General features: G+C 41.3%; 1 long non-coding RNA gene and 1 pseudogene across 1 annotated transcript; both read right to left on the reverse strand.

Annotated features, from left to right (window-relative positions):
• Positions 1 to 891: 891 nt before the first annotated feature.
• LOC140709210 (uncharacterized) lies at positions 892 to 9,256 on the reverse strand. The gene is made up of 3 exons (XR_012089607.1): positions 9,035 to 9,256; positions 2,187 to 2,232; positions 892 to 1,694 (listed from the first exon to the last, which is right to left on the reverse strand). It is a non-coding gene; the product is annotated as an uncharacterized lncRNA (long non-coding RNA).
• A 5,367-nt stretch (positions 9,257 to 14,623) lies between these two features.
• On the reverse strand, positions 14,624 to 18,262 carry LOC103247863 (sine oculis-binding protein homolog; annotated as a pseudogene).
• Between the last annotated feature and the right edge of the window lie 282 nt (positions 18,263 to 18,544).

Raw genomic sequence — 18,544 nt, forward strand, 5'->3', positions numbered from 1 at the left:
GATAGAAAAGATGAAAAGCCTAGAGCAATTCATATATTTCCAGGAGGAAAGATCTATATACACCAGTGCTTAAAATCAAGAATATGTAAGTTTGATGGCACTACAACAATTGACATACATCCAAACGTTGACAATGACCACAGTACCAATATGTCAAAAGGATGTGTCTAAATCAAAATCTATCACCATATAAAAATTATAAAATACGAATAAACCATCAATTAACTCCACTGAAGTATTAATGACAACTTAGCTGTTTGGCTGTTTAACCAGCTGGCATTTTGAAAGTTTGAGTATGTAAAACTCAATAATACTAGTTTTCTTCTTCTTTCCTGTTTTTTGTTTGTTTGGTTGGTTTTTTTTTTTTTTTTTTTTCCTTTTTTTTTTTTGAGATGTAGTCTTGCTCTGTTGCCCAAGCTACAGTGCAGTGGCATGATCCTGGCTCACTGCAACCTCTGCCTCCTGGCTTCAAGCAATTCTCCTGCCTCAGCCTCCTGAGTAGCTGGGATTACAGGCATGCACCACCACACTCAGCTAATTTTTGTATTTTTAGTAGAGACAGGGTTTCACCATGTTGGTCAGGCTGGTCTCAAACGCCTGACCTCATGATCCACCCACCTCGGCCTCCCAAGTGCTGGGATTACAGGCGTGAGCCACCACGCCTGGCCAATAATACTAGTTTTCATTTGTAAGATCTACTTGAGAGTTAGTCAAGAGGACCAAGAAACACGATTTTAAATACTATATAAGTTTTCAACAGACATGTATGATACAAAAATATTTTCCTTTAATAAAGATTTTCACATGTCATATATATAATGGGAAGCAAAATGTCAGGTAAACAGACCAATAATAACATTTTGCTATCTTTCAGATCATATATTTCTGGTTAAAATCAATACGTATTTCTTAATATTTCCAAACTATATCTTAATTTATATTTGACTCATTAGTAGGTCCTAGATGAGGAACCACACATGATTCCAATTCAAATTCACCAGCATCTGAAAAGAAAAAGAATTACTTATCTCAAATATTCCATAGTTAACTAAGTGTAAGTCAGTAACATGAGGCGAGAACTTTATCAATGTTAATAAGAATAAAAAATACATATGCAAAATCACAATACAAAATTACTATGAAATATAATTTGGTCATAGTCACAGATTGAATTATCATTGTGATTAAGTATCAGAGTTCCTGGTTTTCTCATTTTTTCATTCATTTATTCAACAACCATATGTTCAGGAACTAGGACAAGCACCGAAATTACAAGATGAAGATGATATAGTCCACCCCTCAACATTGCATACTACAATCTGAAACACAAACAGACACACAGGCAATTTCCATAGACAGTCACGGACACCATGGCAGGTATTAAACATAGCACTGCTGGAACACACAGAAAAGACATGTATCTCAGTTTCATATCAATCTTGTAGGCTGTTTGCTGGAGACAATATGTAGGTTAATAGCTGAAGGACAAGAAGGAAGAACAGCTGATGGAGGGAAGAACACGTGCAGAGAGCTGGAGCTGAGGAAGTTCCCTGTGTTCTGCGTAGCCGACTTTGGCGAGATGCTAGAGCGATGGGACAGAGTATGGCAAGTGATGAGAGATGAGGCTGAATAACTTGACAGGAGCCAAACTGATTTGGGTGTTTTCACTCCATGCTAGGAATCTGGAACCTTTCCTGGGGGCAAAAGTAAACCAATGACAAAGTAAATGACTGGAGATTTAAAATGTCACGTGTCACGTGGCTGCCTTTGAACTGGAGTAGCCTGACTGAGTGTTACTAGATGAACCTGGAGTCTGTCTCTTGGCCTTAAATCACCACCATAAACCCGGGAAGTTGATGATGCCTGTGTTTTCTGAGAACAGTTTCAGTGTGCTGGCTGATAGGTCCCTAGAGATGGCAGAAGTGAAGGAAGTGTAAAGCCAGAGAAAAAAAGATAGATTTCTTGAGATTTCTCTGAAGTTATGGTACATGATGAATTAATGATGGGTTAAGTATACTTTTCATTATAAATGTTAATGCTTTCACATCTTTCATTAGTGGTGTGTATGAAAAAATATTTAACATATTACCTGTTAACCAAATTATGGAAAAGGATGCTATTTACTATTTGTAGTTTGTTTCAGAAATCAATGAATTAAGTTTAATTCATAAACTTTGGCAAGATACCTTTTTGTAGCTCTCCAGTTATACTGTCTTGAAACTCCTGCGGCATCTGAAATACGTCAAATATAATTTATAATGTTTAAGTTAAACAAGAGACATTATTATGAGAATGATACATCACTTACAAAAATGTAGCCTTTTATATAATAATTTAAAAGGCTAGGTCTAATTTGAGAATTGCTCAAATAAACAATAACCACATAAATAAAATTCCTACTTATTTTAAGTTTAGATAACAGAGAACATATAAGTGTTATGCTGTTTAGATTAATCTGATAAAAAGTACAATTGATATATTAAAAATAACAGCTATATCGTGGTGATAAGAACTAAGCTCTGATTTTTATCTTATCCAAATTCCTACCTAGGAGTCTGGGGAGTCATGCCCTAGAAACCATACATTCTCATCAGATGGGTTTCATTTAACTCTATATACTGTGACTTAATTTTCAATCTGACTCTGGCATAACATTATGAGACAAGGAAAAAAAATTAACCCCAAAATATATTTCTTGCCATACCTTGAAATTGCCCTGCAAAATCTCTTATGGGAAAAATCCACATTCTATAGAGAATCCCCTTGCCTCTTTGTTCGTTCCTTCCTTCCTTCCTTCCTTCCTTCCTTCCTTCCTTCCTTCCCTCCCTCCCTCCCTTCCTTTGCTTCCTTCCTCCCTTCCCCTTCCCCTCCCCCTCCCCCTCCCCCTTCTCTCTCCTTCCTTCCTTCCTTCCTTCCTTCCTTCCTTCCTTCCTTCCTTCCTTCCTTCCTTCCTTTCCAGAACCAGGAGATAATCGACCAATAGCCAGGCACCCTTTTAAAAACAATTTACAACCTGCTGGCTCTAAAGTGTGCTATCAAAGTGCTTCCTCTGCTCAATAACACTTGGTCTCCACAATCCTGGTTATCTTTAGGTTATCTATCTAGGCCATCCACAATCTAGGTTATCTTTAACCCAACATTCCTTTCTATTGATCCCAGGTCTTTAGACAAACTCAACCAATTGTCAACTAGAAACATTTAAATTTACCTGTAGCCTGGAAGTCCCCACTTTCAGTTGTTCTGCCTTCCTAAGCCAAACCCATGTATTTCTTAAGTGTATTTGATTGATGTTTCATGCCTTCCTAAAATATATAAACCAAGCTGCACCCCAACCGCCTTGGGCACATGTTCTCAGGAGCTCCTGAGGATGTGTCATAGGCCACAGTCACTCAAATTTGGCTCAGAATAAATCTCTTCAAATATTTTACAGAGTTTGACTCTTTTCCCCCACAGTGATAATGATAACATGATAGCCAATGCCTTCACAAATTTGGGGTGTAAAGACATTTTTCTGACTAACAGGTTTAGGAATAGTTTGAGAGACAGTTTTCTATAACTTTTTTTGTGAAAATAACATTATAGATAGACTTTTTTTTCAAAAATTTTTTTATTATTATACTTTATGTTTTACGGTACATGTGCACAACATTATAGATAGACTTTATAAAATGGGTAACATGACAAAATCATTACTAGCCAGGCCTTGTAAAAGTAAAAACTCAATTCCAGATAAAGGGAGAAGCCTTTATCAAAGAAATCTTACATTATCATTCATTAACACTATGTAAAATGTGCAGTTTTACATGACTTCAGCTAACAACCTACTAATGTAATGTTATTATTTTCTTTTCTTCCAGAAGCTCTTCTCCTAAATACTTCCTTTGTGTAATATATTTTATTAGTCATGATACCGCAGTTACAAATACTTTCATAATACTTACGTGTTACTTAGATTACAAATCAAATACTTTTCTTGATAGGCTTCTTACTTTTATCTTCAAGAAGTCTTAACTCTCTAGATAGAGGATGCTTTCTGTATAATAGATTTAAGTAAAGGTCATTCTTTTCCCTCCGAACTCTAAAAGAGTACAGGGTAGAAGTAATTGTATCCTGAAGCTGCCTCTCCCTACACAAATCCTCTTCCAGCCTTTTGCTGACTTTTGAACGTTTTACCACACAAATGACGCTGAGGGCAACTGCCTTTGGGAAAGAGATACCAGCTCAGATTTGCAGGGTCAGAGGGAAAAGGGACAGACCAGAACACAGGGAGGGAACTGTTCTGAAAGGGGATTCCAAGAGCTGTCAGAAGGGTTGATGGCCCCAGTTTTATCCTGGCTGGTGGCAGGCAGGGGCAGTTCTGCCCATATTCACCAGTGAAAACTGGCAAATATGAAATGACTTTTCGAAATCTCTTTCATTTTATTCTTGCTTTACCATTAAATAATTTATTTTCCAAATAATTCTCTTAATAGAAATTCAGAACTGTTGTCACCCACTGAATGACTTAATACAGTGCCTGGTACAGGTTATAGAAGGAAGATGGAGAGAAAAGCATCTTGGTGACATTAATCACTGTCCTATTCAGTTAGAGACAAAGGTGGCATCAATGGCTTTGGAAGCGTGTAGAGCAACAGCTTAGGAGAAACTGAACATCGTCAGAGGAAATAAAAAAGGCTTAGTAAACTGCTCATCTTCATTTTATGCAATATACCAACCAAATCAAAAGCTACATTAGCTCCTAATGAATTAAAATATATAAACTTTTCATTAGACACATTCTTCCTTTCTCCGTGGTCTTTCTGTTTATTTCCAGGTGGAGATTATGTTTCAGATGGTGGAGGTGGCTTCAAGTCCAACATGAATAAGGGGAACACATTTGAAACTTCATCTGTACTTTTTCATTTAAAAAATCAGTAGGCGACAAAATTATACACAGGAGAACAATGTACCAGCAAATTTTAGCTAATTAGAAACATTCTTTCATAACTGGTAGTTTTCAAACTATGTCCCAAAGAAATCTAAGGTTCCACACAGGACACTGCAGGATTAAAAGATAAGGAAGTCACAGTTTAGAGCTCCCATCCTTCCCTTAGCCAGACAACTGAACTTCTGTCTTACAGAACACAGTTTCATAGACATTTTCTTAAAAAGGAAAGCGCTATTCTTGAATTTTTTAAGGTATGCCACCAATGTAGTTAAAATCCCTAAGTTTTCATAGGAGGCAACACAGGCTCAGAGAGATTTAGTTTGCCTGAGGTCACATAGTGAATTAGCTGCATACAGGCCAGGAATGGGCCTCAGGTCTCCTTACTGAGCCTGGAGATGTATGCCAGCTGCTTCCTTCTTATTCAGAAAACGGACGTCGATTTTAAAATATAACTCAGAAAATGCACATGTAAAACTGTCACATAGCTCAATAATGTTTAGGCACGATACAGAAAAGACTACTTCTCTAAATTGTAAGTTTGAAAGTTAGGAAAAAAATTAGAAACAGCAATTAACGTCAGAACTTTTGTTAGTAGCAGTGAATGTACTCAATGTATAAAGAACATTTTTTTTTTAAGTCACAGGACAGGGAACATGAAATAAAGAGCCTTTAGGTGAACTAAGCAAGCTGAAGCTGAGAAAAATTCTTCCTCCAAAGGACTATTAATTTTCTCCAAATAAAACATGGTTTACCATAATCAATCAATCAAGTCAATTATCCGTGTTGTGGGTTATTTATAGCAAAATTGAAGAGGCAAAACAGATTTATCTTTTTCATCTAGCACACTTCTGTCCACCTCCTCATCATTACAAAGACATGGATTTAATTTCAATTACAATTTAAATTCAGGCAGAAGCGATAGGAGAACCTTGGCTTCCCTGACCTCACAGTTCCACATGAGAACTTACACGCTCTCTGCCTTCCTCGTGGGAAGATTTACCAAAAGGGTGAATTTGTGCTTGCTTGGTTCTGTGTCTCTCCTGTGAAATGATATGTCTGCCCACAGTGACATGAATTCAAGTCAGCTGTCATCTCTGCAGCAGGCAGCCTGCTTTGGGGATGAGTATCAAGCTTTCTCCACTTACAACTGTGTGTGTGAATGCCTAGCCTGGGACGAAGTGTTCAGAAGCCCACTGTGCCCGCACAACTAAGCCACCTCCCCCATGAGTTACTGGGAGTCAGTAATAAAAGCTAGTATGTTGATGCTCATCTGTCTGACTCCTGTGTTCTCAACTTCAAAGGGGATTTGCTGCCTACCTCCCCACAGCCTTAGCAAGAAAGCTGACCTTACAACACGTATACCAATGCTTCCTTCTCCCTCAGTTACATGCTCTTACTGTACATTCTCCAACACACCCACACTTTAAGAGGAGAAAAGTCGAAAGGAAAATTTTAGAAAAAGGAATATAGTGAAATCAATAGCAATGGGAAATCCCAGTAAATACAAATACATAGTTCATTCATTCAACAATAGTGTATAGTACAGGCTACTGTCAATTAACACTTGAGATCCACTGGCTGGAAAACACTGCAGCATTTTTTGAGACTGATTTAATAAATACATGCACACCACACACACATTTTTATAGCTACTATATTTTCAGTAACTTTTGATGTTTTCAAATTGTGACAGCATTCTCTATTTTAAGGACCATTCAAGTGTAGTAAAAGTAAATATGCACTCAAGTGCATTAGAATCAAATATGTTTGCCCATTTAAACCACTGCAATTCAACATAAATTTAAATAGGCTAATGAATGGAAGAAATGATATTCCTCCATCTGTAATTATGAAATACATATATTTTGTCACAGAGAAAATAAGGGGGGAACAGTCTGCTGATTGAGGAGCTAAAGGATTCAGCACAGAGCCACACATGTATTTAAAGACCTTGTGAAAAAAGTGAAGAGAAAGAATGGGAAGAAGGTGAGAGATTGCCTGAAACTTTCAAAGGATAAAATGAGTACTGGACATTTGACTAAGAAAGTACAATAAAGTGCAGACAGAGGCTGGGCGTGGTGGCTCATGCCTGTAATCCCAGCACTGTGGGAGGCCGAGGCGGGCAGATCACGAGGTCAGGAGATCGAGATGGTGAAACCCCATGTCTACTAAAAATACAAAAAATTAGCTGGGCATGGTGGCGGGCACCTGTAGTCCCAGCTACTCGGGAGGCTAAGGCAGGAGAATGGCATGAACCCGGGAGGGGGAGCTTGCAGTGAGCCGAGATTGTGCCACTGCACTCCAGCCTGGGTGACAGAGAGAGACTCCATCTCAAAAAAAAAAAAAAAAAAAGTGCAGACAGAAGGAATTATATAGAACATATATAAATGACGTAACAAAAGGTTAATCAAACACTGTCTTTGTATCCAGAATAAACAGCATAACTATTATGATAGTTTCATTGGAGTTAAAATTCAGAGTAGACAGGCACTGCCTTCGTGATGCAAACAGGCCTCTTTTTAGTCAGGAAGAAACGCAACTCACTCAGTTGAGACACAATGCTCCGCCATGAAAAAAAATCAAACATTTAGAAATGTTATTTTAGCTTGGATGTACCCATATAACCACATTTAGCTAAATAGAAAGCATCTTTGAGAAATAGAGAAATTACTTAAATAAGCATCTCTGAATGTGTCTGCAGTGCACCCAAAATCTAAAACCAATCAATGTAAAAAAGAGTCTTCCTATTTAAAACATTAAAAGAAAACATTTACTCAGTGACTACTGTGGGCTTTGCATCTGAAACCTTATTAAACATAAACCTGAAACCTTTTTAAACATAAACTCGTCAATGTTCAAAAGTTTATTGAAGACCACAGATTCATGAAAGTAAAAACTAAACCTCTAGAGAACGTTTAAGAATCTCACAATAAGAGAAGTTTTCCCCTAAATTACAAAAAATTCAAAGGTATAACATAAATTATTAATAAATTTGAATCCATTAAAAAATTGGGTTTACGCTCTGATATCTAACCTGTACACCACCCCATAGCAAGAGCCTTAGCTCTGGGTATCTTTGGATAGATGAAATTTCCCAAAGTTCTTCAAGTGCATTTTCCTGAGAATATACTATAGATATTCTATTTTTCTAACATTTAATATTCTATAGGTATTCTACTTTTCTATCATTTTTATAATGTTGTAATAGTTACATTTATTGATATATGATCCATCAAGTCATTGTACTAAGCACTTCTATATACATCAATAAACTCATTTACCACAACTCTAAAAAGGAGAGGTTACAAATAGAAGCAAGCTGCAAGATTTTCCCCAGGTCTTCTGATTCTACTTCTAGTGCTCCTCCCCCAAATCACAGATCCTTCTGTGGTGTAAATATGTAAATACAAAAGAAGCTTATTTCTCCAAGACGCCAAAGGTAAATAAGATGAAATGTACAGAGCTCTTCTTAGAAAATCATGAGATTACTTGCTGTTGCAATAACTTTTGTTTCCTTCACAATGTTGGAAACAGTATTAAATGTGAAATAGGAGAAGACACTAAACTATCTCACTAAGAACAAAAGTAAGTATACGTTATGGTATCGTATTGTTTCGAAAAGCTTTTTGTACTGAAATAAGATACCACTTGGAGAAAACTGTTACTCTCAAAAGTACGGAGAATCACATTCAAAATATGGTCTCTGAATTGACTGTACTTTTTTGCAAATAATTAACTTCTCCAATAACAAATCAAGGGGATGAAATCACTTCCAAAAATTAGAACATCTATTGTTAGTAGCAAGGGTTTGGAGATAATGGGAAGATCATCGATTCCTATGGAAAATATTAAAAGCCTCTCCTTAGGATGAGGCCGTCATGAGAGTCACTGCTTAACCACTGCACTCAGATGGAGCTGAATTTAAAACATGACTTTATCCAACGGCCAGAAATGCCACCACTACCACCACCCCCAACAATACAGACACACACGAATGGTTTTAAGATATTCTCTATTTGCCAAGATACATATGGTTGGATTTTAAATATATATACACGTACAAATATGTATACGCACACGTATTTGAAAATGACTGAAAGGAAATACCTGAGAATTCCTTTTCCTTCGAGCCAGTGCTATCTCCTTTTGTTTGCAAAGGTGATTGGTCAGGATTTCTTCTTGTAATATTCTGGCATTCTTTTCTCGAGAAAGTTGCCTCTGGGTGTCACTCAGCTCTTGTACAACCTAGAGATACATTAGATTTTTGGTCTAATAAACATTGAAAAGTCTAAAACATTGAGAGCAGAACCTTTAAAAAAAAAAAAAAAAAAAAAAAACTCTTTAATAAGTAGCCTATCAAAACACAAGAACCGGCCGGGCGCGGTGGCTCACGCCTGTAATCCCAGCACTTTGGGAGGCTGAGGTGGGCGAATCATTAGGTCAAGAGATCGAGACCATCTGGCTAACACGGTGAAACCCCACCTCTTCTAAAAAAAAAAAAAAAAAAAATTAGCCGGGTGCGGTGGCGGCGCCTGTAGTCCCAGCTACTCGGGAGGCTGAGGCAGGGGAATGGCTTGAACCCGGGAGGCGGAGCTTGCAGTGAGCCGAGATGGCGGCACTGGACTCCAGCCTGGTAGACAGAGTGAGACTCGATCTCAAAAAACAAACAAACAAACAAAACACAAGAACCTTTTTCCTTGAAGAATTACACAAGCTTTAATAGTATAAGTAACACCTAATTCATCAAAGAGCAAAAACAGTTTTTAAATACAAGCAGATACAGTGTAGTGAGGTAAAATTTCTTTGCAAAATATTTAACTAGTTTCAACACAGTTTTAAAGCTATTTAGCCTGTATTTTAACTTAAAAATGCCTAACGGAACATTTATGTTAGTGATCATACTCAACCTACCCTTCACTCAGAAAACATACTGAGCATCTATTTGATACCAAGGATATAATAAATAACTTTAGCTATAAATGTCATAGTTTATTTTTAATTTTTGATTTTTTAAGACTAAGTAAGATATTATTAAAACAAAGGGATATTATAAGTAGTACTGATGAAGTAAAATTAGAAATGGAAACTTTCTACCAAAGATGATTTTACCTGGTTCAAATTATTTCTTACTGTCCTCAATTCCGTATCTCGTGTTCTCAGAGTCAGTTGAAGTTGTTTGTTCGCTTCAACTTCTTTCCTGTACTGCTCTTCTTTTCTTCTTAAGTGTCCCCTGATTTTTTTCATACAATGTGTTGGCATTTTTTCTCTTCTCTTCTTCTTGTCTTAAGGCAGATCTGCAGTGAAATATGTTTATCTTAATATTCGTTTCATTAGAAAATAGTAAGTTCATTTTGTGATCTGGCTCTGCATATGTTGGTTGCTTTCTTAGTAAAATGTCTACGCTCGTGAATGTTTTTCCTTTCTAGTTCTTATATTTCCAATTTCTTACTTCCGTCTCTTCCAAATGATGCATACTTGAAAGGTAAGGAGGAAAGAACATTCTGGTCATTGGGAAGTTTCTGCTCCTAGTAACTCTGGCGAATATTATAGAAAAGGATATTGGAAATTATTCACCAACACTGCAGGTAGAAAAGTAATTTTTTCCCCTATATAGTTGTAATTGCTCCTCAATTAGAGCAAGTTATTTAGAGTTACCTAATTAAAAAGAAGTTGCCGTTTATAAACATGTTTATAAATTCACTAGAAATAAATGTTCATCTTCATGAAATAGTGCAGATATCCCTAAAAATGATTGACAGTGTAAAAGAGTACCTTCAGCTGTTTTTCACACATGTATCAGCAGATTGCTATAATGCAAGACTAGGCCAAGGAGTCTACCCGGTTACCCCACACTTTTGATGTTTCTTTTATGGGTGACACTTTGGACAGTATGTGTTTTTCACATAGAACTCTGAATTAATTTTATATGTGGAAAAGTGAGAGATGTTGAATAAACGAATCAGAAATCACTTTCCATTTCAACTTTTATTTCATGCATAGTAAGAATAAAACTATAAATTTAAAAGAATTAATCAGTTTTTTAAAAAATGGACATTTCATACCGTGTTGGCTACACTGTAAGCTAATATAAATTTTCTTGTGAACAATTGAGAAATATTGATCAAAGACCATTTGTTAAAAGTTTTTATAATTGAACAAAAAAACTATATTGAAGAATTTATTCAAAGTAAATAGCCAAAAATGTAGAAAAAGATTTGTATAAAAAGATGTTCCTTGCAACATTATTTAAACACAAAAAACTTTAAAACCCTCAATTCAATTTGCTAAATCAATGATGAGATTTCCATATGGTAAACTCCTATACAGTCACAAAAATGATGATTTAAAAGAGTAAGCATTTAGTTATTTTTAGAAGTATTCACAGTAAAGAACTTGTTATATTATATCAAAGAATTTCACGCTCCAGAAGGCTCAGAAGTTCTCTCCCCTGTTCGGCCCCAGAAGGTAAGTCAGTAAATACCAGAATTCTTCTACATATTTTTAGCATAAAGGAAATACTTCAACCATTTCTTTAAAACTAGGGTGCCATGCCTCAAACTGTAGAAATTTCGTTCCCATTCATCGTTTTGATGTTCTAACTGTAATTTTATTTCTATTGTTTCAGATAACTCCTTTTGTAGTACATGGACTTCATTTTCCATTTTTTTCATTTTTTCTGTAAGTAGTTCACAGTGATTTTTTTCAACTTCTATTGATCTTTCCGCTGAATGAATGGCATCCTGAATTTTCAGTAGGTTAACAGGATCTGTATCAGAAAGAAAACAAGATAGACATCAGATAAATGAGTACTTTTTGGATATTAAAAAACTGCATTTTAGCATTCAGTCACTCCTCCCTGAATAAATATATATTGCCTACAATGTGGAAGACATTATGCTAAGTTCTGCAATGAAACAGGCAAGACCTCTGCTCTTGTTAGCTTCAAGTGTAGTGAAGGATAAAGACAACAAATATAACAATTTTAAATCCAGATAGATGTTGTCAGAGAAAAGAGTTTTATGAACACATAAGAGAATTTGACCTGTTTCTTTTGAGGAAGAGATGGCTACCCTGAGCAATGAAGGATGAAAAGGTTAAGCAAAGGGGGTAGAAAGGCATTCTAGCCAGTCTGCGGCATGTGCTGAAGCTCTGCTGCGATCCGCTTCTAGCCAAGAGGGAGCAACAGGTACTGATCTTCCTTCTTACCTGAAACAACCAGAAACAAAACAGACAACATACGTTACGCAATGATTTTCAAGAATGTGAACTTCCGGCAAAGAAGACACTCATCCCTGAAAGACAGGAAACACAGTAAGCCTATCAATGCCCCAAGCTGCCTGCCTTGACACTTTCCAGGCCATGACAGAGGAAGAACAAGACTGAGGTGGAGGCTACCAGATGCCTTGAGGTGGAGTGATGAAGCTGAGAGACTCATAAAACCAAAGCAGAGAGACCACAGGAAAGAACATTGGATGGGAGAGCGCAGTGCGGGGAAAGAACTCTGGAGATCTGCAGAAATCTCCTCTCAGGTATTTAGTGCTAGAAAACTATCCGAGACCAAGGAAGAAAACTATCTGAAAAATTAGAGGGAACCATGCCTGGTAGTCACACAGTGCCAGAGGAGTGTCCATTTCCATGAGCCAGGATGGAAAAACTCATACTTTATATACAACAGTGGATAATCAGAAAGGTCTCGCTTCAAGACTGGGCAATTGCTTAATCATAAACATAAGACGAAAAAGGAGCTGGTTGTTTATAAGTGACTGAACTGGAGCTCAAAGTAAAGCTTAGGAAGATAAATAGGGGCATGGAAGATATTTTTAAAAACTAAATTACAGTTACGGAAATACCAATTACAATGTCTGAGACAAAACTAAACTGAGTGGAAATAAACACAAATTAGACATCACAAAAAACAAGACTCATGAATTTGAGATGTCAGTGAACTGTGAGAAAACTTCAGGCAGCTGGTAGGTAAGTCCCTTAAGAGGGAAGAGAGAGATAGAACAAGATATTTGAAGAGAAAATGGCCAGGAACTTTCTAAACTTAGTTAAAGTTATAATCCCACAGACACAGGATGGATCTGGCTGGGTGACAGGAAATGAAAGTATACTATTGTAATGTTCTTATACCATCTATGATGCGGTACAATATTACTTGAAAGTGGATTATGATAAGTTAATATCATATACTATAAATCCTTCAGCAACCACTAACATAGCAAAACTAAGAGTTACAGCTAATAAGCCAAAAAAGATTTCAATGACTCATAAAAATTACTTGACTAATCTAAAATAAAACAGAAAAAGAAAGAAAAGGGAAAAAACAGCTGGGACAAATAGAAATGAAACAGCATGATGGCAGACAAACCTGACTCTATTCATCATTGCATCATAAATAAAACTGGCCTAAAAAATCTCAATTAAAAGGCACATTATCACACTGGATTAAAAAGCAAAACCCAATTACATGCCACCTCTAAGAAATGCACTTTAAATGTAAAGACACAAATTGGTTAAAAACGGAAAATGATAGACCACGCTAACACGTGACAAAAGAAGTCTCAGCAGGAGTGGCTGTATTATTATTACTTTTTCTTTGAGATTTATTTTTTGTTTGATGAATCTGACACCAGTCAGGGAAAGGAGAATGTGGTGACCCCGCAGAAAAATACGGCCCCAGAGGAGGGGCGGCTTCTTCCTGCCTGGGTGGGTTTGGTGCTGGGGTTTATTTGTTATTATTTTTTAATTTGTTGCTGGAAGTTTTTATTTTATTTACTTTTATAAATCTCTCCCCAGGCTTGTGAGCTTCCCCTCCCTCCCGCCTCCCCTTCCCCTGCCCCCAAATTTCATTTTTAAAAAGCGAGCTTGCTCAAAAAGTGCATCCCCCAAGCTCTCACAGCTGTAATAAATAAGGAGCACCTGTAAAACAGTAGCTTGCCTTGTGAAGTGACTCTGTACAACGGAGAATCTAGAAATACAGTATGTACACCGCCTCCTCAGGCTGTGGTGCTTCAAGGCCAGTGCCACACCATCGTGGCCCTGCCCACTTGTGACTCACTACCCCTCCTGCTGAGGCTCCTTGTGGGGCAGGAGCACCTGGACCCCTCCAGAGGGAACAATTGCTTTGAGTTAGTAAACAGATACACTGAATCACGAGGTGATGATTTTTTTTTTTTAAGTTTTCTTCCTTTTTTGATTTTTTTCTTAATTTTTTTCTCCTTTTTTTTTCCCCCCGTACTCATCAGAATGGAATACTCCACAACTGTCTCACCAACTCAGTGCCAGTACACATGCTCTAGAGGACTTCTGGACTCACAGCTACAACTGTACAAGTGCACACGAGTGAGTCTACCCTGTTATCCTCCACCTACTGATTGAGGATCGAATTGCACATTTCTCTTAACCATGATAGAAGAAAGCAAACAGTGAAACAGAATCATGGGTGATTTTTCTCACTTTCCCTCTTGTTTTCATTGGTTTGTCCATACCATTCTAATTATCATGAAAGGGCTCTGCGTATAGAGAGATTGTTTCACTGACTTCCTGGATCACTGAAAACCATCCAGGTTGACATTTCCTGACGCCCCGCAAATATTACCCCTCGGATTATTTTACACCTTGAGGGCATTTTGGTCTTCAGTTCAACACTCTTACTCTTGCTCTTGCTCTTCAGTTCAGCACTCTTTCCAAATGGGGCGCTATTTAGGGGAATTGAAAGAGAAAGCTGAGAAGAATAAACATTTACCAAGTTCTCTTGGCATTCAGTCTCTGGAAAACCACAGTACAAACTATTCATGCGGCTTCTTACATCTGTCAAATCGAAAATTAAAAGCCATAAAAGTGTAACACTGAAAATATGGCATCAAAAAGGATAAAGGTGGCCTTTGTAAAAATAACAAGAAAAGCATATTAGCCAATAAGATATTCTAACTCTTCATTTAAAAGTGCATCCTGGGCAGGACAGATGACTCTGAAGCGTTGGGCCTCCAGGACCACCCCTCTCCACCGTCAAAACGTGAACAGTATAGGCCCAAAACCATACAATGCAAATCACAAGTCTTGGTGTAGCAGCAAAACCACAGCAGTTTTTTAAAAGATTTAAAAAGGTTTTTTGGGTTCCAATCCATATCATCTTCCAGCCTCAGCCACTGAGCCTTGAAGACGGGGCGGGGAGAACACCTACATTGGTCCTTGTGGCTTGTTCATATTTCGTTTTTTTAAAAAGCCAGGGGTGAAATCCCTAAGTTCCTCTGGGGAGAAGCAGAAATGATGACAGCAGCAAGGCTGGGCCTGCGTGGTGGGTCTGAGACGCAAGGGATTCTCCGGGCTAGAGGCCACCGAGGGAGGGCTGCTTCCTCTGAGATGCTTAATGACAGGAAGCGGCTTTATTTGCTGGAGTTTTAGCCAGAGGGGGTGTGGTGAGCTGACCAGGTGGTGTCACTGGATGGCGTGACGTAGTTTGCTCTGCGCCCTCTCTCCATGAGCGTACCCTGTGAGTGAGCGTTCCTTTTACTTATTCTGATTTCTAATTCGGAGGCACCTCCTTTTGAGCGGCCGCTCCAGGTCCTCGACCGGGCGCTGAGCATGCGCGAGGAGATGATGCACTGCACTGCGCCGTTGCAGACTTCTCCGCGGGTTTTGGCACAGACTGGATCACGCAGCCAGTCTTGGGCAGCATCCGCAGAGCATAGGCATGGTCCTGGTCTGCGGGGTTATTAAGGTTCGGGTCTGACTTGTCGCCCCCGGCCAGGGCCTCCTCGCCCATCAGCTTTTTGGCCGCCTCCCCGTCCAGGTGGCAGTTGGAAGCACAGTTGTTCTCCTTGGTGACTCGCTCACCATCCGCTCTTCAGGCGACAGCAGCTTCTTGTGGGGCGCGGGCGGCGGCGGCTGCTCGGCAGGCGGCTCCGCGCTCTTAGCGCCCTCGGCAGCTGCGCCGCGCGTGCAGTTCACGATGACGTTGCAAGCCGTGGCCGCCTCGGGACCCGCCAGTGGCGCCTGGCCCGGTCGCCGGCGGCGAGCTGGCTGCAGTGGCCGTCCCCGCAGCCGCCGCGGGGCCTGCGCTCCGCGGCGCCCGGCTAGTGCTCCGCCTTGACGTGCGCATGCAGGGTGCGGTGGATCACGTTGTGAAGCCGGGCCAGGTGGCCCACGGTCAGGTCGATGACGCCGACCTGCTGGCCCTGCAGCACGCCGGGGAAGCAGAGCTGGTCGCCCGCGCCCGGGGGACTGCCGGCGTGCCGCGTCTGGTCCACCACCTGGCTCCGGCCGTGCTCCGCGGGGTGGACGCCAGGCTCAAGGCCTGGCCCGAGCAGCCGGGGGGCGAGTCCGCGGACTTGGAGGAGCCCTGCTTGGAGTCCCTGGGGGACAGGGAGTGTCCCCCTGGCTTGCCGCCCGCCGCCGCAGAGTCGCCAGCGGCGCTCGGAATGAAGTTCTCGCCGTTGCTGGAGAACCCGTTGAGGGGCTTGGAGTCGTTGACATGAGGGATGGCGATAGGCATGGAGATGGGCACCGGTAGGGGCACGATCATGGGGTATGGCACAAGCAGGGTCGGGGGCGGCAGCAGCGGGGCCAGCGACAGCAGCCGGAAATTCATCGTCTGGGGTACCCGCACCCGGCCATTTGGCATCATGCTCACGACTGGCAGTGCGGCGCCCGGGGGCAGCGGGAGCAGCAGGCCTGGGGGGTTCCCGGGCATGGTGGGGGTGCTCGGGGGGCGGATGTGGGGCGATAGCGTGGACTGGTGCATGGGGCTGGAAGTGAGGTCCAGGTTCCTGGGGCCGCCGGGCGGAGGCCCGATGCCTGGAAGCATGGGGTTAGACAAGGGGCTGTTGGGGTTGAAGGCATGGTGCGGCGGCCCGCGGATGAAGGGCAGGCAGATCTGCTGCATGATCTGCTGCTCCATGGGCAGCGGCACCTGGCCGCGGTTGGTCATCACCGTGGGAGGACTGTGAGGCGGGACGCCAAGGGGAGGCCTGAGGCTAGCAGGTGGCTGGACGGAGACAGGTGGGATATTTGGAGTCTCGCCGATGGGGATGGACTTGGGCACTGGCGTGGGGATTTTAGTGACAGAGCAATTGGCAGTGTCAGATGGAGAGACGGTGGCGGACGCTGACAGGCCAGGGTCCTGGCTTTGGCCGGCTGTAGCCACCGGGGAGGGGGCCTTCCTCTGAGCATCTGTTAGCGGAATATTCCAAGAGTCTGGAGTGAGCAGCTGCACCCCGGTGCCTTCTGCTTTATTTTCCATGGGAGGATGTAATGTGATGCACAGCCCAGCTGGAAGATTGACCGGCGTCTCCTTGTAGAAAATGTCCATTTCGTGTTGATTGAGACATCAATCAATGGACATTTTCTACAAGACAGCTGAAGACTTCTTTCCCTGTCTCCAAAATCCAGGTATTATTTTGTGGGTCTTATGTGCTTACACCAGTCACATACAAGTAGTTCACAGTTATTCTTGAAGGCAAGCCTTGGAGTTTCCTTAGCATAGTGCAGCTGGGGAAAATTTTCAGCATGTCCATCTTCACCTCTAGCCTTAAGTAGGCTCGTCAACAGGCCGCAAAGCACTTCTCGCTGCAGAAGCTTTTCACCTCACTTCCCATACTCAGGGAATAGCGCTTGATTCCCACTTTCTGGCACCAGGCACACATTATTTGTACATTTGACACATCATCTTCTGGTCAGCGCCCAAAGAAAATCAGTAGGGCATTAATGAACTCCAGGCAATTAAACTGTAGATTTACCCCTTTGTAACTTTCATGGGAGTCCAAGACTGAGGGGAAATTCAGAAAGCATTTGCTGGGTCATCTGTCTCCTCCAACAGTTCCTGCTGGTGGCTTTATGAAAGGTGGTGGAATTAAAGGTATAATAATGGGCACATTGCCATGATCCTTTGACCCTGCAGGTGAGTCACTGAGTCCATTGCCAGTGGCAAGCCCTGAATAGCCTGTGCGTATATTGTATGGTGAAATAACACTGTCCTTGGGTAATTTTGGTTTTGGCAAAGAATTTTCTTTGAGAACAGAAATGTGCTGCCGGCTCTCCCCATCTGTAGGGTAGCTCCTGAATTCAATATCTTCACTACCTTTTAATTCAACCTTATCATAGCCATACCAGCCAAGGAGTGCATTCATGGTGTTTTCTGCAAAGTTCTTCATCTCCTCATTGATGTCCCTTTTCACTGGGTGAGCCGGCTTCCTGCCCATTTATTTTCCGGATGCTCATTTCTTTCTCTATTTCTGCTATGTTTTTGTGTCTGGTTTCTGTGTAGATGAAATGGCTGCTGCTGCCGCCAGCAGTGGTGGTGCTGATGGTGGCAAGGCTGTCGCAGGCAGCAGTGCTGGCAGGGCGGGGCTCGGCCAGGGGAGGGAGGGCGGGCGCAGAGAAGCCAGGTCTCTTCTAGCGGCGAAGGACGTCTGTGGCTGTCACGGGGAAGGGTAGCTCCAGGAGTCTCAGGGATGCCGCCGCCGCTGCTGCCACTGCCCCTGCCGCCCTCGATGCCGCTGCCGCTCTCGCCGCCACTGCCGGGCCACATCCTCGGGCCCCTTGGAGTTGTCAGGCATCTCCCGTCGCTCTGTCCCTACGCATGGGCACCGGGAGCTAGGGCCGGAGTGGAGACCT

This window comes from Chlorocebus sabaeus, chromosome 19, assembly GCF_047675955.1.
Source record: "Chlorocebus sabaeus isolate Y175 chromosome 19, mChlSab1.0.hap1, whole genome shotgun sequence".
NCBI classification, from domain to species: domain Eukaryota; kingdom Metazoa; phylum Chordata; class Mammalia; order Primates; family Cercopithecidae; genus Chlorocebus; species Chlorocebus sabaeus.